Here is a 23,222-nt window from a genome sequence, read left to right as displayed (position 1 = left end):
GACGATTCGAGAAATATCGTCTATGAAGAGCTCTGAATAGAAAGTAAGAACATCTGGCGTGCACTTCCTAGTTATTCATAGGTACTGGCAGAAGTAAAGCTGTGAGTACCGGGCGTGAGTCGTGCTTCGGTAGCTCAGTTGGTAGAGCACTTGCCCGCGAAAGGCAAAGGTCCCGAGTTCGAATCTCGGTCGGGCACACAGTTTTAATCTGCCAGGAAGTTTCATATCAGCGCACACTCCGCTGCAGAGTGAAAATCTCATTCTGGATTCATAGTTTCAGATGGAACCTTTAACCTGCCACCTCTGCAGTGGGAGACTCGGGTAGCCGGGCCTGGTGGCAGGGCCAGAGAATCATGACAAACTGATCCAAGTGGTTTACCCAAAAACTGCCTCGAGCCATTCATCTGAAAACCGACTCGTGAAGATAACATCTTAGGCCTGCTGCTAACAGATGGAACGGAACTTTTCCAATCTGTTAGGGCAGAAGAGGGAATCAGCGATGACAAGACTGATACAGTATCACTGAATACGAGCTTTAACAGAAACAGAAAGTAAGTTGGGAATATTATTGTCCGTAACAAGAGAGACGAGAAACAGTCTTCAGATTACCTTTCCTCTGTAGCACTAACAGCGTGTGTATCAGTGGAAGCAGTTCAAGAGCATTGTAGAATACCAGGGTGTATATGACCGGGAAAAACCCGGAAATTTTTTAGAATTCCGGGAAGTTTTCATTGTTTTAGTTTTCAGTTAAATTTTTGTAACTTTGACTGATAAGAACCAATACTATAACGAAGAATAGTACTGTATATCGCTACTGCAGAATAATACTGCAGCAATAAAACACGAACGACAGAAAAAAAGAATATAAAACTCAAGTTGCAAAGGAAATGCGCCGTATACAACAAGACAGTGCTCATACAAGCGTCTGCCAACAGCAAGATGTGTCAAAGGCTATGCAGTACTTCATAACAACAAATTGCCTCCGATGTTGGAGCGAGCTTATGCGCATGTGCAGTTGAGTCGCGTATGAGTAGTACCTTCTCCCGCTTCTGGCTGCAGAAATGTGGCAGTTAGCCGCATGGAAGCATAAGCAGTAGCAGCAAGCAGGCAGATGCTATCAGCAAAAATTTTACTGGTGCGCCTAAGCTGCCAGATTCACGTATGCGCAACAGGCCCGGAACTGGGGGTAGGGGGCGAGGACAAACCGGGTATCCACCCTGGGCGGCAGTTTCAAGGGGAGGGGGGGGAGGGGCATATTCATATTATTGAGGGGAAAGACTGTTTCATAAAGCTCCTAGCATGCAGCACACGTTGGTCTATCGATTACTCATATGGTTTTCAACGCATCCCTGTTGGTTCTTTTAACATTTTTGATCAAATTTTAAGTTGATTTCTGAATGCGTGCATAGTGTACGTGATGTGTCTGCCACGGGAATCCCCGCCGCACCTACAAATAAACTTCCCTGCAGACAAAAGAGGATGGGGCTATACGAGCTGAGCGAATAGAGCTCAACGGGTGAATGCCAGTCACTATTGATGTGGTTCAGTGGGTTTACAAATGATCAGCATTGTTATAATTACTAGCGAATTCCCTAGATTGAGACCACCAGAGTGGAAATAAATAAATGACTGACAGGAATAACAGGCAACGAAGATTATGTATTGTCTTCTCCGAGTATCCAAGGAAATGAAATTTCGACAGAAAATTTTTGGCCAGACTGCTACACTACTAAGGGCCAGTTATACAATCCCCAGCTAGCAGCCGCTAAAGTTCTGTTCTGGGAGTCGCACGGAAAACGCGTTCTACGAACACATAATAACGTCTAGCCGGAGAATAAATGCGGGATAACTAAACCGGTGATTGTGGCAGGGTCGGTGAAGTTAACCAGAGAATAAGTTTTGACACTGGCAGGAATACTTACAGAGTTAGTGATGACAAGATTGTTTGTTAGAACATGGAAGGAGAAGAAAAGGAGACTCACACAAATTACGGAAGAATATGACAATTCAAAATGTATATAAAGATTTCGTACTACTACTTTTCGATCTCATGCTTGAGAAGCTAGAGAGTATGAATAAAGTGTGAAACTATTTCCTAACACAAAACTTTTTGCTTGTAGTATGCCTAATAGGCATTTGATATTGGTACTTCATGAATTATATTCTGTCGTGTTATAAAAATGACCATTTATGCCAAAACAGTCTCGTTTATTTGGTGTGTGTAGCAACTGCTGCAATATTAGCCAGGCCTATTTCGTTTTATCTATCAGACAGTGACAAAATACACGTAATCAGACCGAGAAACCACACCAGTCTTGGGTAATATTTGTATTAACAGAGTTTCTAGTATTAGACAACGACATTTCGTTTTTTTCATGTAGAAAAATGTTGACGAACTTTGATGAGGTAATAGATTCTTTCCCAGAAAGGAAACTACGCCATATAAAGCTGTGGCAAGATTAGAGAGAAAAAAAATGCTAGGACTTAAGGATTGAAGAAATGTGTTCTGTCTTGCTTGGCTCTTGTTTTCACTCATTTTATGTATCCTATATTTAATTCTATGTCACAAAACAGCAAGTTGTTAGCTAACAGGCAGCAAAGACTGCAAATTTTGTTCTTCCAGTTGTAAATAATACCATCCAGTATTAATTGCGAGATTTTTTTAAGAGGGGCAGGATGTCGAACCGGCCTACTGGGAGCAGGAGAGGCACCACAGGACATTTTAATTTCCACTTGCCTGAATATAGTTTGATGGGCCCTTTACAAAATGTTGCACGTTCGAATTCCACAGAGCGAAATACAGAGACGTGCGATGGAAGAACGCTGTGTGAAGAGGCGTGGCACTGCACTTCGGCACACTGAAGACCAAATAACATGCATTTCGTTCCCTCAAACATATATGTTTTATGTAGCAGACTCTTCAGAAAGATGAGCTACAAAATGAAGATATTTTTGAAAAGTCGATTTTTTAAATTTTTGGCTTCCTACGTCAAACGCTCGAGGGAGGGGAGTGCCACTATCTAATACTGCCGCGGTTCGGAAATATTGTAGATTTGGACCTGATGCACAGAGCAATCTGAGTTGTAGTGGGGAGGTGGTAGTCTCCATGTGACCTGTGTTTACGTTTAGTGATTTTGCTCTTTCTTCTTCGTTTATTGCTCTCACATCAAATGAAAACAAAACGGATTTCTGTGGGCGGGAGCTATCAAGTGAATTAAAATACATTCACATATTACGGAAGGGTAAAATATGTTATTACTTGCAGATCATATTTTGTTTCCACCTTTCTGAGAGTCAAGCGTTAATCGCTTTGCAGAACAGTGAAGTTATTTTTGTAAGTTTGTTAAAGAAATTTGACTTTTATTAATCTTCACTGCTGAGGCAGTCAATTTATTTGAAACAAAGTGTTTAATTCAGCACTATTGGCTAGTTTCAACTGTTCGCTACATTTCAAGTTCACCTTTTCGTCTTCTAGCACGTATGGCGTTATGCCATAATAAAGAACCAAACATGAGATAATACAGTGCTGGTACTCCAAAAAAATTTACATCTGAATCTGGACATACGAATGTGCGCTTTAAGGCGAATTGTGCATTTTAGTTTGGTTCGCAAAATTCCCATGTCTTGTTTCTTTTATGATATAATGTAAGATATTTTAATGTTTTATACGCACGAATGTACGGACTTCACCGTAGCTGCGCAAGCACGGCGACGGCTGTCATCTGGCGCTCTCTGGCAACTGCTGAAACGGATCCGTTCCTAACAGGTCGCGGGGAAGTATTCCGAATAGTTGTTTGAAGAGCGTTACTTTCAAAGTAAATTTCCTCTGTCGCAAGATGAACTCTGTGCTCGAATGTCGGATGAATTTTTAAAATCAGAGAGTTTGACTCTCATTCAAAAATCAGATCTTTGAGGATGGCAATTTAGAATATTTTCGAGCCCAAAAGATCAGACAATTATGTCGTCGTTAAAAATTTTATTGACACATTTGTGTGATCTATCTTAAGATGAACATCAACAAAAGCAAAACGAGGATAATCGAATGTAGTCGAATTAAGTCGGGTGATGCTGAAGGAATTAGATTAGGAAATGAGACACTTAAAGTAGTAAAAGAGTTTTGCTATTTGGGGAGCAAAATAACTGATGATGGTCGAAGTAGAGAGGATATAAAATGTAGACTGGCAATGGCAAGGAAAGCGTTTCTGAAGAAGAGAAATTTGTTGACATCGAGTATAGAGTTAAGTGTCAGGAAGTCGTTTCTGAAAGTATTTGTATGGAGTGTAGCCACGTATAGAAGTGAAACATGGGCGATAAATAGTTTGGACAAGAAGAGAATAGTTTTCGAAATGTGGTGCTACATAAGAATGCTGCAGATTAGATGGGTAGATCACATAACTAATGAGGAGGTATTGAATAGAATTGGGTACAATAGGAGTTTGTGGCACAACTTGACATGGAGGGGGGACCGGTTGGTAGGACGTGTTCTGAGGTATCAGGGGATCACAAATTTAGCGTTGGAGGGCAGCGTGGAGGGTAAAAATCGTAGGGGGAGACCAAGAGATGAATACACTAAGCAAATTCAGAAGGATGTAGGTTTCAGTAGGTACTGGGAGATGAAGAAGCTTGCACAGGATGGAGTAGCATGGAGAGCTGCATCAAACCAGTCTCAGGACTGAAGACCACAACAACAATCTTAAAGTGTAACTCGCGCAAAAAATATCAACTTTATGTGTGACAGCGTAGCTTCTCTTGCATATTATTAATCTTAGAGACCAATATTATACGCGACAGCTTTCCTTTTCTAGTAGCAGCACTATGTATATTAATTTAATCCATTACCTTTTCCTATTCGTGGTTGTTGACAGTGCTGTTGCTGTTGGGTGACTACGTCACATGTCCTGTGCTCTGAATATCCTCTGTCATCGGCTGGCGAGATAGCTTGACATGAGCCATGACTGGCTTACAAAAGGGCATAGCAATCTCGATTTCAGTCCTTCGGAAAGTAACATGCGGTGTATGCTGGAATTCGAATTTGTACTTTCGTAACACGAAAACATGCAGTGTACATGTTGCTGCACATCAGACATCTTGCCAAAACGTGTTTCTTCCCCTGAGTTTCGTTTAAAGTGCCGGGAAATTCTATGCCGGTCTATAAAACCGCTACCATTGAAAGGATTGATAAGTTTTAACAGTTCCGAGGAAATGTATACTGTTACTTAAGACGGAAAAAATGTATTTTCACCCGGAAGAAAGTGTATTTTTAAGCGGGAAATCCGGGAATTTTTTTTTCTCCTCGTCCACGTATGCACCCTGAATACGCTTCAGACAGGTGTGTACCGACCAAATGCGTCTCAGGCCTGGTTTGACAGACATGAGTTTACGGCACTGGTTTTCATTTCAGTGCGCGTATCCGCACGCCAGATCACGAGATAACAAAGGAAGCTCCGAGATCCGAATTTCATCGATAAAAATGACGCCAAAGAAACAGTTATTTCCGGAAACAGCAACATATCTTATCTGTAACATGTTGCGTTACTCTCTACGTAACGAAAGCCTGTGTAAACATTCGGTCTTGTCTCTTAAGCAGAAATGCTTGGAACACTTTTATTCAAGTGCAAACAGCAACAGGTGGCGTCAGACTGCCCGCGCAAACGGCCGAGGGGGAACTCGCAGGTGGGGGCGCGACGCAGAATGCGGGCAGCGAATCCCGCAGAGGGCCGCGCATGCGCAGAAGCAGCGGCGGGGCGGGAACAGGCGGTAGGGGCGGTCCGACCACGGCGGCAGAGAAAAGACCGGCCACACGACAGGGGGGCCGAAACTAAATCAGGACGATCACTTCCCACATAAAATGTGTAATACTGTTTAGCGATTACAGCTCCAGTTCTGATCAACAGTTTCAAAGTCGGTGACGATCGCAGACACCAGCGTCCGGCTGCCATTTAATGCCCCGGTATTACAAAGACAATTTCTCCCACTCTCGCAGCAATTTCGCAGTTACGTCACAGCACGCTACATCTGTCTAATGGCAGTCCACGATGTACTAACACTAAACATTACTTCGATAACAACCTCTGTTACAATTAGTGCGCTAGATGATTTAATACAAGATGTCACGTTTGATGTATTATTTTTGCAGCAAGTCTCAACGGCAGCTGTAGGAGGAACATCAGCTGGCTTTCAAGCTGTCGTTACTATCGATGCAGAAATAAACAACGCAACGGCAGTTCTTTTAAGGGATGGGTTTACACCTGAAAACGTCCAACTTTATCTCAGCAGACATGCAATTGCATGTTCTGTCGCTGAGACATTCCGCTTAAATATTTACGCGCCATGCGGGACTGACGTTACACATGCACGATCGGACTATTTTTTAATCAGTATGTCCCACGTCTTTTGGCAAATACGTGCATGTGTAGCACACGCTACATGATGCGAATTAGAGGCTAATCAGTACATCGAACAATTCGCCTGCGAGAGAGAGCAGGCCGATTTCAGTGTAATTTGTATATGTCATTTGTCTGCAACGCAAATGACTCTGATTAAAATGTTGGCCCTGAAGATTGTTAATCTTTGTGTTTAGACTTCATTTACCCGTTTGAAACATCTAAAATGATATATTTTCACAGATAGATTGTGACAATCATTGTACCTTACAGTGATGGTAATTAAATTTGTTGGCCTAGCTGTGTGAACGGAACGCTCCTCTGTCTTGAACCAGTTACTATTAAGAGAGTGACGGAGCTGTCAAAAACGTACGGCACAGGTCCAGCGCGACAGCCGTCTGGAGGCAGAAAGGGTGCCAGCATCACAGAATCAGCAGAGGGATTCGATACGCCCGCGAATGCGCAGAAGTACGCCTTCTGCTTCTCGCTCGGGTGGCCACCGGCCAAGTGCAGAGTTTCGTAAGGCAGATTTTGCGCCTTTTGCGGTGAGTAACTCTTCACGAACACAGTAACTAAATGATGTAGAAAAAGAGCCGGGAGGACGCATTGTCAAAGGGGTTCTGAATGTTTTCACCTCTCTAAACCTCTGCACACCCTCCGCATCAAACAAGAGAGCTGCTAGGGAAAGATTTTTCAGCGATCGAGTCCCGTATTTTCTGAGACAGGCAAAAAAAAAAAAAAAATGGTTCAAATGCCTCTGAGCACTATGGGACTTAACATCTGTGGTCATCAGTCCCCTACAACTTAGAACTACTTAAACCTAACTAACCTAAGTATATCACACACATCCATGCCCGAGGCAGGATTCGAACCTGAGACCGTAGCAGTCCCGCGGTTCCGGATTGAAGCGCCTAGAACCGCACGGCCACCGTGGCCGGCAATTCGCATATACTTATTCTTAATTGTCACATCAAGAAAAAAGTTTTTTATCAGTCGTCCTATATTGATTTTCCACTTTAACGAAATACAAGACTTGACTGTTCTTTTATAAACCGAAATAACAACTTCTGCCAAAGTGAAACAAAGACTGCTGTGTGCGCATTCACGCCAAAACGGTTACAAGTAAGTCAAAGATTATGAGTCTCACAGAAATGAATACACACAAGAACCGTATCACTGTAACTCATCGATACATCGGAGTACCTATACACTAATAAAACCAAATGTGAATATTGTCACAAAAATATGTCTGTTACTTCGCAGAAAAGCAGTACGATATTAGTGGCATCGAGAACTGGGGTTGGAGTGCCGTAATGGTCACGTAAATAAAGAACCATTACAACACGAAAGCCAATTACGTATACAAATTATTTATAAGAAAATGTAAATTAATTTAGTTGTGTATTGCGATATTTTTTAATAAATGCATTTCAGTTTGTTTTTTATAAAACATAAACCGGTCCAATATTCTTTCTACCTACAATAAATACTGCTGTAAAACTTTTTTATTTTTCTTGTTTCAGCTACAAACTTGCAATAACAGTGTAAACTTAAGTGAAGTTGGTTACTATAATGTGTTACTTCATCTTAAAGTTTAATGTACAAGGTTAAAACGGAACAAGTGCGACGATTTATCTCTAACCGTTCGTGAATTTTGATTTTTTAGGAAAATGACAGAAAACCCCAGTCTGACGAGCTAGAATGTCGTTAAGAGTCCCAGACTTCAAAGTGTTGATTTGTTGTTCCGGTGAGAGGCAACAAGGCCAGGCTCACTCGATTACGGGGCCAGCGTGTGTGGGCGGTGCGGTTGTGACGTCACCACAGTGTGTCAGCAAAACGCGCCTGCCGCGGCCTTCAGTTGATGACAAACTGAAGCAAAGAAACTGCAGGGACACTCACTGAGGTCTTGGTGACGCGACACAAAATTACAACGTTTTTCTTTTCCATTATCGTCACAATTATTGTAACATTTTCAATATGTGGAACGTAATATTGAAAGTTCAGAGGTGGCATGAGCCCCCTCTCATATTTCTATCTTACGATTCTCCTCTCAAATTGCATGCGGTGGAAAGTTGCTATTCCTTCACATGCGGACTTCCCACGCAGCGTCTCTCGTCACCCAGGTGGTCCGGTGACAGGCGGGCTCTGCTGATCTGGAAAGCTTTAAGCCGACGGGTGTGAGGAAGTCGAGTGAATGCTTTGCAGACACCGACATTGTCAAGAGGCATGCCCGCAGAGCCTGAAGTAGCGGCTGGGCTAGAGGTTCTGTTACTTTGCAGAAACTTAGCGAAAACACTTTCTGGCGGGCTACCAGCGAGGCGTGGGAATGACTTGTGTACCCAGGCAGCTGTGGCGGGAAAATTCCTGCACTTTCTGCAAAATAGTAACTGTGATTGGCTTGCTCAGGGCATAGCTCCGTGACGTAGCAAGATCGGCGCAGAAATTGGTGCCAAGAATCTCCATTGGTGGAATGGTAGCGTTCCGGCAATGGAGTGGAATTTTCCGCCGGTTTTCGAGTTGCTGATTGGAACGTTTAACCACGGCCACTGTCGTGGGGGCGGGAATGTTCTGTGTTCGGTTTTTGTACGGGTGCTCTTGTAAGTAGTCGGCTCTCGCCTCTCGGTCGAGGACGTCGAAGCAACCAGCCAACAGCTCCAGTACGCAAGATCGTGTTCTGGCAGTTAAGAAGACAGTTTGGTAATGTATGCCAGCAGCACCGGCAGATAGGGATTTTCCTAGGTGATAATCAGAGCTCAGCAGAGCGCGCCTGTTCGTCTTTTTTCTAACCTTGTTCTGTCATGGGTAGCAGCAATTAATGTTGGGTTGGCTATGTGTTTTCTCTAAGATTTGAGTTGGAAGGAATTGGCTGCACATACCACTTCGTCATAATCCTCACAATCTAGTTTAGGGACAACTTCACATTCACAGCGTTTGTTTGAGTATCCAATTTGAGCCAATTTGATGTCTTGTAAATGTTTCATGTGTTTTTGTTTATTATTTTGTGTTTAGTCTTAATAAATCATATTGTTATTTTGGACAGAACTTTCATTCTGTTAATCGGTAGACCAACCCTATCATTCCTCACTATGTTAATGAAACCTTCGTTTATTTAACTTATTTATCAAATTAAATTATTGCAGGTGCCAAACTCTCTTCTACTCCACTGGCAGGGTTGATTAGAGTCAGTTCGCGTATTTTTTTTAATCCTTGTGCAACAGCAAAAGTCGGAGTTAGAATAGGGGGGGGCTTAGTGCATCATGTACATATGTAGATTCTAGAAGAATTTAGTGTTAAATACAGTGCTTGCCCCGGCACCTCGCATAAAATGGCGACCCTGCCAGGATCTTTCCTGAGAATCTTCTGATAAGCAAGTATTATTAGTAGTAGGGACACTCAGAATTTTTTTGCTTTATTTTTTTTATTGATTAATACCCAAGTTTTTTCTGGTAGTTCCGCGTTTAGTTTTTAGTAGCGGGGCATGATTACTGTTTTTGTTTTCAGTGTATATATTTTTTTTGGTCATTGTTTTTGTGTTCTTTTGATGGTGTGTCCGTATCACATCACACTTTGTTGGGTTTGTGTGCGGTTTCTGTACCACAACAAATCGTGCGTATAATTACAGCGTTGGAGCGGCGTTGTTGAAACTTTATGTCTATGTGTAAAAATATATGGAGTAGATTAATTTTATTGTGCATTTTAGATAAATTTGTTTTTTCATGAATGATAACGAGAAGTAAGGCACGACTATTATCGAGCGACGCTAAAACAAAAGAGGATAGCATAATGGATAAGGGGCAGTTTACCGACGGGAATAGGTTCGGAGATGAGATGGGCACATTTTTAGCAGGACAGGACGCCAGGGTCATTGATGAGGAAGGTGATTTGGACGCGATCTCAGAGCAGCGTTGCGGCCGTGATTATGATAGTGAGGTAGAGGATGAAACGGAGACAGTCACACAGGTCGAGACGGTAGCAGAAGTTTATAATCAAACGAACGAGAGCAGACAGGGGCCAGCTCGGCCACGTCAGAGCTCTAGCGCCCAGGTGTCGAGAGTTACATCTCCCACGTTTGAAGAGGATCAAAATGGTGACATTAACCCAATACTGAGCTTCCTACGATCAATGAAAGAAGAAGCTGACAAACAATGTAAGAAGGAGAAGGAAGAAGATGAGAAACAACGTAAGAAGGAGAAGGAAGAAGACGAGAAACAGCGTAAGAAGGAGAAGGAAGAAGCTGAGAAACAGCGTAAGAAGGACACAGAGGAAATAATTTCGCATATAGGGGAAATTCGTGGAGAATTACTAACAATAAAGAAATAACGTGGAGAAGCAAAACAAATGTCAATGGTAGCACAAAAAGTAGCAGGCCTAGCCAAAACGGCAGCAACAGGGGCAATGAAAATCGCAAAAGTAACTTCTAAACTCGCAGGGCGCTTGCGACGTGCGACACAAGTGCACTCAAAATCCCTAGCGGCCTTAAAGACTCAAGGTAATATTGTGGTTACGAACATCACGAAACGAATGAAAGAAGTAGAGAGTCGGATAGCAAAAAAAGAGCGAAACGGGCACACGAGCACTGCGCGTTCGGATACCAATGATGGAGTACACAGAATTGTGTCTCCGAGGAAAAGCCCGCCGTGCTCTAGCCCAGTGACAGAGTGCGCAACCAACAATGCACACGCAGAAACAGAGAGTAATAGCTCCAATAATTGCAGCCCACTTAGAAGAGTGAATGCTGAATGCCACGTCCACTGTGATACAGAGGTAGCAAATCACAGTTATCAGCAAGATAGATCAGGACACTCAGCAGACGTGCAAGTATCGGAAACGAGTGACAACAGAAGTGTGAGGATCGGACAGGATTTTGATCACAATCACTTCCTGTCGATACTAAAATTCCAGAAGTTCAAAGATAATGGAGGGTCGATGCATCCGAAAAGCTGGGTGATGCAGTTTACAAATTCATTACCGTCGTCATGGCCAACTCAGGCAAAATTAGAATTCATGTGTGGACACATCGAAGGCCAAGCCGTGGAAAAGATGCTGGGCGTGGCAGCGACGTGTCGGACTTATCAGGAATTTGTTGGTGCATTCCTGCGGACCTACTGGTCAAAGGAAACGCAAGATAGGATTAAAGAGGAAATAATATTTTGTCCTGAACTGGAAGTGTCCGGGCATAGGACCGCAACCAAATTTTTTGATGATTTACTCAAGAAGAATCAGTTTTTAGATAGTCCATATAGCAACGGAGAAATCATTAAATTTTGCTTTTCCAAATTGCCTGTTAGGTATCAACAGACACTTGTCGGCAAGTGCGGATCTGACGTAGAAGCATTCAAGAGTCTATTGCGCGAACTCGAAGTAGTCTTCGATAAACAAGACGCAAAGGACAGGAAGAAGGCGCAAAATAACAAATACCACGGGCCAGCAAGGGCAGACGACAACAGATCGCATAATCGCGCTCGTCAGTTAGGAAACCAGGGTTACGGAAATCAAGGTTACGCATTTCAAGATTATGGAAACCAGAGACATGGAAACCAGAACGTCAGGGAACAGGGTCAATCTAGACAAGGAATCTGGGACAGGAGGAATAACGAACGGCAAAGCGACCGTAAATGGAGAGAGCGAAATCAAGGACCACAGGAGAACCAGGAAATTGAAATTAGACCTGAAAATCCTAATGCACGTCAGAGGAGGGGGAGTCTGACAAGGGATTGGCGCTAGTCCATAGGACTCCACCACATCTCTCACACATAGAAGTTCGTGGAATAATAGTAGATTAAGTGGTGTACATAATAAAATAGGCAAATATATGAACCTTTTTTTTCGGGGAACAATAATCGGTGGATTAATAGATTAAGATTGTTAAAGTATTAACACGCCGCGTTTTCTCGCATAAGAATTTACTGTTGTTAATTTTTTTGTCTATGTTCGGGATCTCCTCTGTCATTGCGATAAGAGGCACTACCTTTCCATGAGCAATGTTTTTGTCCTTTCCTATCTGGTGTCCATGTTAAGGGATAAGGATGAGTGACGAGATGTCGCACAAACGGGCGCATACAAGAACGTGCTCTTAGAAGCGTTCTGAGAAGTCGTGATACGCTCCATAGCGGCCACAACCAGTTCGTGAGATGTTCATACCAATGCTTGCAGGCACGCGTCAGTGCGCTGCAAGATTGTGGTATATTGCGTGATTTCGAGGATGAATATTGGCAGTATAGTTTTTACAGTGATGCGCCAACATCGTTGTCTTGCAAGTCGGGGTGAACCTGTGAGCGTTTGACTCCAATGGTGCCCTAGGGCCTAGACGGTAGAAATGCGGGCATAAAGCCTACCATGCCAATGTGCTGGTTGGGGATTTAGCATGCTGCTTGCGACTGTCACAGATGAATAACCAGTGACTCATACTAGGATATTCGTGACATACTGTGTAGCTGGCGTGTGGTGGGCGACTGAATCCTCAACAGGAACCAGACTTGGCTGGGTCAAATTACATTGTCTCTGGAAAGGTGCGTTTTCATTGCTAAGACTGCATCACATACAAAATTAAGTTCAACTATAAATTTACTGTCTTGTATAGCCATGGCTAACCGAGTCTCCGAAGTTTCAGTGAGGCGTAATGAAAACTTGGAGGTCATGTCGTACGGCGCGCACATCACTGTCGTCAATAGCGGCGAGCAGTGAGACATCTCAACGTAACAGGAATTATGTAAGAGTATTGTATAAGGTAAACAAAAAAAATAAATAAATAAATAAAATAAATAAATAAATAAATAAAAGTGAAAGTACGTTATACTAGGATAAGTTAAACTGTAGGATTTAACAATAACTAGATTAATATTGTGGGGGTTTTCTACCACAAGTGTGGCGCGCGCCTGTTGGGATGCTATTTTTCAGGTCATCAAATCACAGACCCGAGATGGAGGGACGACCGGCGAGCGAAGTTGCATGTTCTTTATAGCTCAGTAAAACTTAGACCTGCATAACAACATAATTGAATTAAAAGACATAGAATGTAGATCGTTGGCAAATGGTAGTTAATTCTTGAGCATGTCTACTGTCGATCTATATAATTAATAGTAATATTAGTGCGGGCCCGCACATTTAGTTCTTCATCCAATATAGCGTCACACACCATGTACAATAGTGTATCAAGATAAATTATTTCCATTTTTTGTTATGATAGCTACAGATAAATAACTATAAAATTAAAATTACAGTGTCTGAAATGACAGACCATCAATGTATCGTTATGTAAATTTATTATAACATAGAAGGTCATGGGAAAAAGTTAGGCATAGGATTTTTGTAAGAATTGTGCAGAGGACGGGGATCGTGGCAATGCAGAGGCCAGCCGGAGGTCATCGGCTACCTGCAGGAGGAGAGCGTCGGCGCGCTACCTGACGTGAGGGGTGCGAGGGCGTCCGGTCCTACAAGCTGACAGTCACCCGGCCGTGTACCTGAGGGATTAGGCGGGATCCTCGCTGGGCCACAAGGGAAAGTGAGGCTGGCCGTTGACACTGACACGCGACCCACACGCGACAGCCCGCTAGCTCTCCGGACGCGGCGGCCGTTTGGAGGGATTCCCTGCGGCAGGCCACGTTGTCGTGAGTACATGAAGAAGATCACATATCGTGTCAGAACCTGCGCCTCATGTGCCTCAGGACAGAAAGGGACACTATATACTCACCTGTTTGGGTTTTTACAACTCACTAGCATAGGCCGATCTGCATACACAAAGCAGTATCGTGCCACACTAACAAATGTATGGTCTCATTTCTAACTTCTCCTCTCTATTAGAGAGCAGTTTTAGCAATCGTCGCTCCTAGTTCGATCCTGTATGGATGACCTCACACACTTGTGGAGTCACTCCACGTGCCATCATCCCTCGTCGAACTGCAATATTGGGAAACGTAAAGTACTGTCCAGCGAGAGAAGAGACCTGGACTAGTGATGTATCCCAACAAGTAGACCTCAGAGACAATTAATCGACGTGAGGAGGGCCTATCACTGTGTCTTCCTACCGTACTGCCGTGATCATATGCGTGGGTCTGACTACAATCTCAACAGCGTACTGCAGATGCTCCAGCACTCCCTATTGCTGTTGCAACAACGTAGCAACAACACCCGACGTTTAGCCCTATGTGATGTCAGTACTGTGGCCCCATCCCAAAAGCCCCCCTCCAATGCTGAAGACATGGAACCACGTGCATCAATGCATATGACTCAACATGCCAGCCCCCTCAGAGAAACTAATGAATTTGTGAAGTGCTTCGAACATTTCTAACAATGTGATTTAGTGCCTCATTCTCAGCACAGTCGTGAACAGTGTGCAATGGGCACGCACAACTTAATGTCCCATGAACCTTGTTTTTTTTAAATTTCTTTCTCTAGTGTTGTTTTTGTAATGTACATGATACCTTGTATGTGTTTGTTTTACACTGTAATTCTTATTACAAATTACTGTATTGTTCTCCACACCATTTTTTTATCTTGTATTTATTGTTGAGTGTATGGAAACAGTGTGCCTGAAGTCCCCATAAACTGAAGCAGATACCACCACTGTCATTGTGAATGGACCATCAGTTCAGGGAACATTTTGTAAAGGTTATTCTTGCTGCAGGGAGACAGAATGAATCGGAGGTTGTAATTACACTCCTGGAAATTCAAATAAGAACACCGTGAATTCATTGTCCCAGGAAGGGGAAACTTTATTGACACATTCCTGGGGTCAGATACATCACATGATCACACTGACAGAACCACAGGCACATAGACACAGGCAACAGAGCATGCACAATGTCGGCACTAGTACAGTGTATATCTACCTTTCGCAGCAATGCAGGCTGCTATTCTCCCATGGAGACGACCTTAGAGATGCTGGATGTAGTCCTGTGGAACGGCTTGCCATGCCATTTCCACCTGGCGCCTCAGTTGGACCAGCGTTCGTGCTGGACGTGCAGTCCGCGTGAGACAACGCTTCATCCAGTCCCAAACATGCTCAATGGGGGACAGATCCGGAGATCTTGCTGGCCAGGGTAGTTGACTTACACCTTCTAGAGCACGTTGGGTGGCACGGGATACATGCGGACGTGCATTGTCCTGTTGGAACAGCAAGTTCCCTTGCCGGTGTAGGAATGGTAGAACGATGGGTTCGATGACGGTTTGGATGTACCGTGCACTATTCAGTGTCCCCTCGACGATCACCAGTGGTGTACGGCCAGTGTAGGAGATCGCTCCCCACACCATGATGCCGGGTGTTGGCCCTGTGTGCCTCGGTCGTATGCAGTCCTGATTGTGGCGCTCACCTGCACGGCGCCAAACACGCATACGACCATCATTGGCACCAAGGCAGAAGCAACTCTCATCGCTGAAGACGACACGTCTCCATTCGTCCCTCCATTCATGCCTGTCGCGACACCACTGGAGGCGGGCTGCACGATGTTGGGGCGTGAGCGGAAGACGGCCTCACGGTGTGCGTGACCGTAGCCCAGCTTCATGGAGATGGTTGCGAATGGTCCTCGCCGATACCCCAGGAGCAACAGTGTCCCTAATTTGCTGGGAAGTGGCGGTTCGGTCCCCTACGGCACTGCGTAGGATCCTACGGTCTTGGCGTGCATCCGTGTGTCGCTGTGGTCCGGTCCCAGGTCGACGGGCACGTGCACCTTCCGCCGACCACTGGCGACAACATCGATGTACTGTGGAGACCTCACGCCCCACGTGTTGAGCAATTCGGCGGTACGTCCACCCGGCCTCCCGCATGCCCACTATACGCCCTCGCTCAAAGTCCGTCAACTGCACATACGGTTCACGTCCACGCTGTCGCGGCATGCTACCAGTGTTAAAGACTGCGATGGAGCTCCGTATGCCACGGCAAACTGGCTGACACTGACGGCGGCGGTGCACAAATGCTGCGCAGCTAGCGCCATTCGACGGCCAACACCGCGGTTCCTGGTGTGTCCACTGTGCCGTGCGTGTGGTCATTGCTTGTACAGCCCTCTCGCAGTGTCCGGAGCAAGTATGGTGGGTCTGACACACCGGTGTCAATGTGTTCTTTTTTCCATTTCCAGGAGTGTAGATTCTGAAAGCTCACAAAGAGATTGTTAACTTAAATAGTATCATGTGTGAGTGAGTTCAGGTTAGTTTAGTGATTAAAATTGTTGTAACATCTTGGGAATTTAATTGTGGAGCACTCCAACTCTGATTGTAAAGAATAAATTGCTCCATATTTGGCTCACATGCCCGGGGCATATTTAGAGAGTGAATGTCTGTGTGAATCGGTGTTTGGAAGGGGCTCCCTGGGTATGGATGTGTGATGTGAGTGTTAGTGTTCCATATTAAGAAGGTGAAGTTGGCTACATCATAAATAATCCTCCCTCTATGAGCTGCATTTTTCAGTTGCAGTTATTTTCTTTATAGAGTGCGGCATGTGCAGACTGTTTGCGAGATTGTTCTTGGGCGATTGACTCACTACCTTGCTCCTAAGTGAGCCAACCGCTCACCAATTACAATCTAAAATGGCATAGGGGCTATGAGAGGTGGCATGAGCCCCCTCTCATATTTCCATCTTACGATTCTCCTCTCTAATTGCATGCGGTGGAAAGTTGCTATTCCTTCACACGCGGACTTCCCACGCAGCGTCTCTCGTCACCCGGGTGGTCCTGTGACAGGCGGGCTCTGCTGATCTGGAAAGCTTTAACCCGACGGGTGTGAGGAAGTCGAGTGAATGCTTTGCAGACACCGACATTGTCAAGAGGCACGCCCACAGAGCCTGAAGTAGCGGCTGGGCTAGAGGTTCCGTAACTTCGCAGAAACTTAGTGAAAACACTTTCTGGCGGGCTACCCGCGAGGCGTGGGAATGACTTGTGTACCCAGGCAGCTGTGGCGGGAAAATTCCCGCACTTTCTGCAAAATAGTAACTGTGATTGGCTTGCTCAGGGCATAGCTCCGTGACGTAGCAAGATCGGCGCAGAAATTGGCGCCAAGAATCTCCATTGGTGGAATGGTAGCGTTCCGGCAATGGAGTGGAATTTTCCGCCGGTTTTCGAGTTGCTGATTGGAACGTTTAACCACGGCCACTGTCGTGGGGGCGGGAATGTTCTGTGTTCGGTTTTTGTACGGGTGCTCTTGTAAGTAGTCGGCTCTCGCCTCTCGGTCGAGGACGTCGAAGCAACCAGCCAACAGCTCCAGTACGCAAGATCGTGTCCTGGCAGTCAAGAAGACAGTTTGGTAATGTATGTCCGCAGCACCGGCAGATAGGGATTTTCCTAGGTGATAATCAGAGCTCAGCAGAGCGCGCCTGTTCGTCTTTTTTCTAACCTTGTTCTGTCATGGGTAGCAGCAATTAATGTTGGGTTGGCTATGTGTTTTTTCTAAGATTTGAGTTGGAAGGAATTGGCTGCACATACCACTTCGTCATAATCCTCGCAATCTAGTTTAGGGACAACTTCACATTCACAGCGTTTGTCTGAGTATCCAATTTGAGCCAATTTGATGTATTGTTTCATGTGTTTTTGTGTATTATTTTGTGTTTAGTCTTAATAAATCATATTGTTATTTTGGACAGAACTCTCATTCTGTTAATCGGTAGACCAACCCCATCATTCCTCACTATGTTAATGAAACCTTCGTTTATTTAACTTATTTATCAAATTAAATTATTGCAGGTGCCAAACTCTCTTCTACTCCACTGGCAGGGTTGATTAGAGTCAGTTCACGTATTTTTTTTATCCTTGTGCAACAGCAAAAGTTGGAGTTAGAATAGGGGGGGCTTAGAGCATCATGTACATATGTAAATTCTAGAAGAATTGAGTGTTAAAAACACTGCTAGCCCCGGCACCTCGCAAAGTCTAAACCAGATGTAATCACTAACCAAATGAAAGGAGGTACTGATTTCTGTACGTTTCATAGTGTGCTTTTGGGCAGGGCATCTCCACTTTGCAAATAAAACACAGTTGTTGACAGAGAAAATGGTGGTAGCCAGAACACATTCATGACATGCTGGAAAATAACAGTGCTATTACTACAATTCATGTGGGGCTCTGTAGATAACATGTGAGGCAGCAGAATGTAATGTTTAAAACGTTAACCAGATGTTATTTGTTATAAAATGGAAGTAAGAAGTACTCACGTTCCCTACTTCTCAAAAAGAGTGTTCGAGTAGGGCATCTTCCATATGCAGATAAAATGCAGTCATCGGCAGAGTAGACTAAAAGACGTCCGTTAGATGCTGATAAAGAACAGCAGAATACCCCCCTGTTACTTCAAAATAGGAAGCTATAGATAATAGCCTTTCACTTTGCAGAGGGTAATATTAAAAAATGTTAACCACATGTAATTACTTACCCAGTGCTGGAAGGAAGTACTTATTTCTCTTCATTTAAAAGCCTCCTTCCGAGCAGGGCAGGGGATCTTTCCTTGGCAAAAAATAAATAAAAAAATGCAGTCGATATCAGAATAAATGGCGGCAGCGACGTGGCGCTCATTAACCTGCTGGTAAGGAACAGGAGGCAGCATTTGAGGCAGCAGGGTCCCATATGAACAGTGTCTAACTAGGTCTGTTTACCTACCAAGCGGAAGAAGGGAGGAGCAGCTGCGTCGCTGGAGGGTGTCCACGTGTTTGTCGTCGCTGCCGGGGAGAGAGAGGGGCGCTGGAGTTCCAGCGTCAGGGGGGTAGTTCTGAGTTGAGACGCCGAGCAGGGGACTCTGGGCAGTGCAGGCGTGAAGTTAAGAGCGCCTGCGTTTAAGTAAAGTGCTCTGTGTTTGAAAGCTGTGAAACAGAGGAGAAAGATACGATTAACGGTTCAGAATGAAATGAGGTGTAAGGATCTCAGAAAAGTGTATGAAGAGGAATGAAGGTAACATTTTTTTTATTTAGTGGCACTGCAGTCGCGCTAGTTACATTAGTTTCATTGTTGAATTAGACAGTAATATCAAGGAAATTGAGATTTTTCATTAAAGATTGTTTAATTTTCACTGTGAGGGTTTTTTCATGTCTCAGTTATTTCACTGACGTTTGTGAGAGTAAGATTTTGGTATCGGTGTCTTCCTTTGACAATGTTAATAAATGTTGTAATGTGAAGTGCATACATGTGTTAATATATCTGATAATGTAAAAACATTTTGCTAAAGGCGTATTTCACCACATCCTCGGTCCAAGCCATTTTTATTCAAAGCAGTGTCTCTCTCAGTGGTGTGTGTAAAACAGTTTGCTCGCTGCCTGGAGCATTGCACTGGGCCCTCAGCAACTGGAGTCAGAAATTTGCAACTGGAGCGCAGACTGCAGCCAAGCACTGTGTTTCCAAGCAATTACATTACGAGGTGAGATATTTTCCTTTCAGGATCTGTTTGCTACGAAAATTATCAACGGACAGGGAACATTTCACGAACAGAATTACTTGCAGGCCATTAACACACGGGGACCGCTTTGCTTTTATTAAAGAGATTAATAGTAAAGTTCAGGTTTTAATCAGTTTACCGTTTTTACGGTATCAATACAGTAGAACAACATATCATCACGTTGGAACCCATAAGAGACACGTAATTGCAGGGAAAAGGACAGCCACAAAAGAATGTGCATCATGCGATTAGAAGCACACCAACTGACTTACATAATTTCACCGCACTGACTGACTACGGATCTCCAGTTACATCGTATAGTGATGCAGCGGGCAATAAACACAATGCGAATAATTCTTGCTCTACAATCCCATTACAAAGGACTAAAGTTAGAGGAGCAGTTTCAGGAAAAAGAATAGATGGAAAAACCACTCACACACACTTAAAATTTGCTGTTCACAGCCACACAATTTATGCAGATTTTTGGATCGTCCAACTTTTTAAAAACTGAAGCTAAGCTACGTATGGGTTTTTTAACAGAACATGATGCCATTTCGGACTATGAAGATGCATTACACTTTCAGCAGAGCATTTCAATACACGAATGGGAAATTAACAGATTAGAACTTTTTCATACACAAAAAATAACCAATGGTACACACAATTTTTAACTGACACGTATTTTGCCACAGTCAATGCAGATGAAGGACTAAATTTCGACGTTTCGCAGTCAGTCAGACCCAAGGAAGACAGTTGTGAAGCAGCAACAGACGAACCAAACAACACACTCCATTGGACAGATTTTTCAGATCACCACTAATTCAACTGCTATTGATACAACTTTGCTCTCTCCACATTTAATTTTGAAGGATAAAAATTCAGCCAGACAAAGTAAAAGAACTTGTGACTTTCCCCAAGTCACAGCGTCTACGTCATCGTTAACAGACAGACACTGCAACAGTTACTACAAAAGAGACAGCTGAGAAGAGGAAAAAGCTACAACAGAAGGTAAGTCACACTAAAAAATTTCAAGTTGGACAGTAAGTTTTAGTTCAAACACGCCCATTGTCTTAGTAAAGCAAAGAACAGGTGTCACAAATTTGCATTGCCTTATAACGGACCATTTCGGAATCGACGAATCCGACTTCGGAACGCAGGACATCTTGAAACACTCAGAACGAAAGCTTCGACAGGTCTTCATCACATCACCAATACAAAACCGTTCACTGTGCAATTGTTTGATTTTGTACTCCTCATGAAGACAAAACCATACCGATATACTACACTTCGTTTCCTCATAACGCCAACCGTTTGTACGTAGTAGTTAAACTTTTTCTACAAATTTTCTTTCATTGACATGTATGAGTACATGACAATAACATTTTTATCTCATACAGCACAAGCCATTTCGGATGTTTATTTTCACTGTGTCATGATTGTTACAGAGTATATACCATTCCGTGTTCTAACATAACTGACCCCGATCTTTACAATACATCATTATAAAAGCTGCTACGGTCGCAGGTTAGAATCCTGCCTCGGGCATGGGTGTGTGTGATGTCCTTAGGTTAGTTAGGTTTAAGTAGTTCTAAGTTCTAGGCGACTTATGACCTAAGATGTTGAGTCCCATAGTGCTCAGAGCCATTTGAACCCTTATAAAAGCAAAAGTTACGTAAAAGAAGACAGTAACGACTCCTTCGCCAAAGACAAACGCATCACAAAAGATAAAAGCAACGTGAAACAATAACATAGAATTCCGCCCCAGCTAATACATTTTCTCTTACAGGTTAAGGTACAGAAGTAAGCAATAACGGATTCCAGATAGTACTGATAAAACAGGTAGAGTATGAATATTTGCACAGGTATGACACGTACTGTCAACTATCGGAGAAGATATTTAATTTCTTCGTCTTCCACTGGGATACTCTAATCCTGAGCTATAACCAGGGTTTCTTCATTGACTGTAAGAATTTTACTCTGTGTCGTACGTGAAGACTTAAGGATTAATTATAGATGGAGCATATGCAGCAATGACTTATGGATTTTTACAACAAAGATATGGCGAGACAACCGGAAGTGAGGATAGCGAACTTTTAACTATTATTATGCAGACGTTTATGATTTATAATACGAAGTGTGGCACACTGATGTTTGGGAGTGTTAGGTATTACGTGATGATTTAACCTTTGGAGCATGTTTTGTTGATTGTGTTTTGGTGTGTTTCTCTGATGAATAGAATTTCTAATGAAACTCCCCAGCAGATAAAAACTGTGTACCTGACCGAGACTCGAACTCGGGACCTTTGCCTTTGGCAGGAGAGCTTTTGTGAAGTTTGGAAGGTAGGAGACGAGGCACTGGCAGAAATGAAGCTGTGAGGACGGGGCGTGAGTCGTGCTTGGGTAGCTCAGTTGGTAGAGCACTTGCACGCGAAAAGCAAAGGTCCCGAGTTGGAGTCTCGGTCCGGCACACAGTTTTACTCTGCCAGGAAGTTTGATATCGGCGCACACTCCGCTGAAGAGTGAAACTCTCATTCTGGAACTTCTAATGGTTTGCGATAAGGTGTTACAAAGCGGTAAGACAAAACTATGAATTTACTTAAAGATAAACACTTTCTCTCAAACATATGCCTTTTTTTCTTTGGGAATAACAACCTGAAGGTTTGAAGACGCCTATTACGATTTACTTGCTTTGATGAAATTTGTGACTTTGCTTCCACTAATCGATTTTCTTCTCATTCATAGAATAATATCTTTTATCATTCTTTTTCGCCCACATTTAATCGACTTCATCGGAAAGAGATCATTTCTTAATTATTTTCATTCTGCACGTTGACTTTAGTTGTTCATAGATATTAAGTACTCTTCTTGATAACACTTAAATTTTGCATTTGGGGTAATTATAAGTAACTGGCACGTGCATAGGTTAAGGTTTTGTGGACACATTTTCATTTGCTTTATCTTTTTTTTGTGACTGACAGACAGCAGAGAAATGCAAAATATTGTTCACATTCCATTCCTTTCCTTTAGCCTGTATACTTATGCGCATTTACTCGAGTACATAAAAACACACACTCTGTAGAAATCACTGTTGTACTCTTGCATAACAACACAATGTTTACCTATTGATATTTTGATAATGCATTATACATGTAATGATTACTGTATTTTAATGTTTCTTTTCTAGCACAGTAAAACAAATTTCGATTATGATTTTTCAGTTTGACGTGTTACTACCGACACATCTGTGTAAATTGTAATGTCGATATTCGTGAGACATGTTTGTTAGTCTTTGTCATTTAATCCGAGAATCTACCATACGTAGTTTTAGATAAAGTCTTAGCTTTACTTTCTTTCACTGTATTGTAACAGAATATACGAACTTTGTGAAAGCAGCACATTCGTGGACTCGAGTATAGTTATTCTCTCGACTGTGAGAAAGTTGGAGGTATTATTAACGTTTTCCACACCACGACATGCCGCATCGATTATCGTGATTTTACGT

General features: G+C 43.3%; 1 non-coding gene across 1 annotated transcript; it reads left to right on the top strand.

Annotated features, from left to right (window-relative positions):
• The first annotated feature begins 122 nt into the window (after nucleotides 1-122).
• Trnas-cga lies at nucleotides 123-197 on the top strand. Its single transcript has one exon. It is a non-coding gene; the product is annotated as a tRNA-Ser (tRNA).
• Nucleotides 198-23,222: the final 23,025 nt, after the last annotated feature.

Source organism: Schistocerca piceifrons, chromosome 11 (assembly GCF_021461385.2).
Source record: "Schistocerca piceifrons isolate TAMUIC-IGC-003096 chromosome 11, iqSchPice1.1, whole genome shotgun sequence".
Classification (NCBI taxonomy): Eukaryota; Metazoa; Arthropoda; class Insecta; order Orthoptera; family Acrididae; genus Schistocerca; species Schistocerca piceifrons.
Note: the sequence above shows the minus strand (reverse complement) of the source record. Positions and strands in the feature narration are given on the sequence as shown.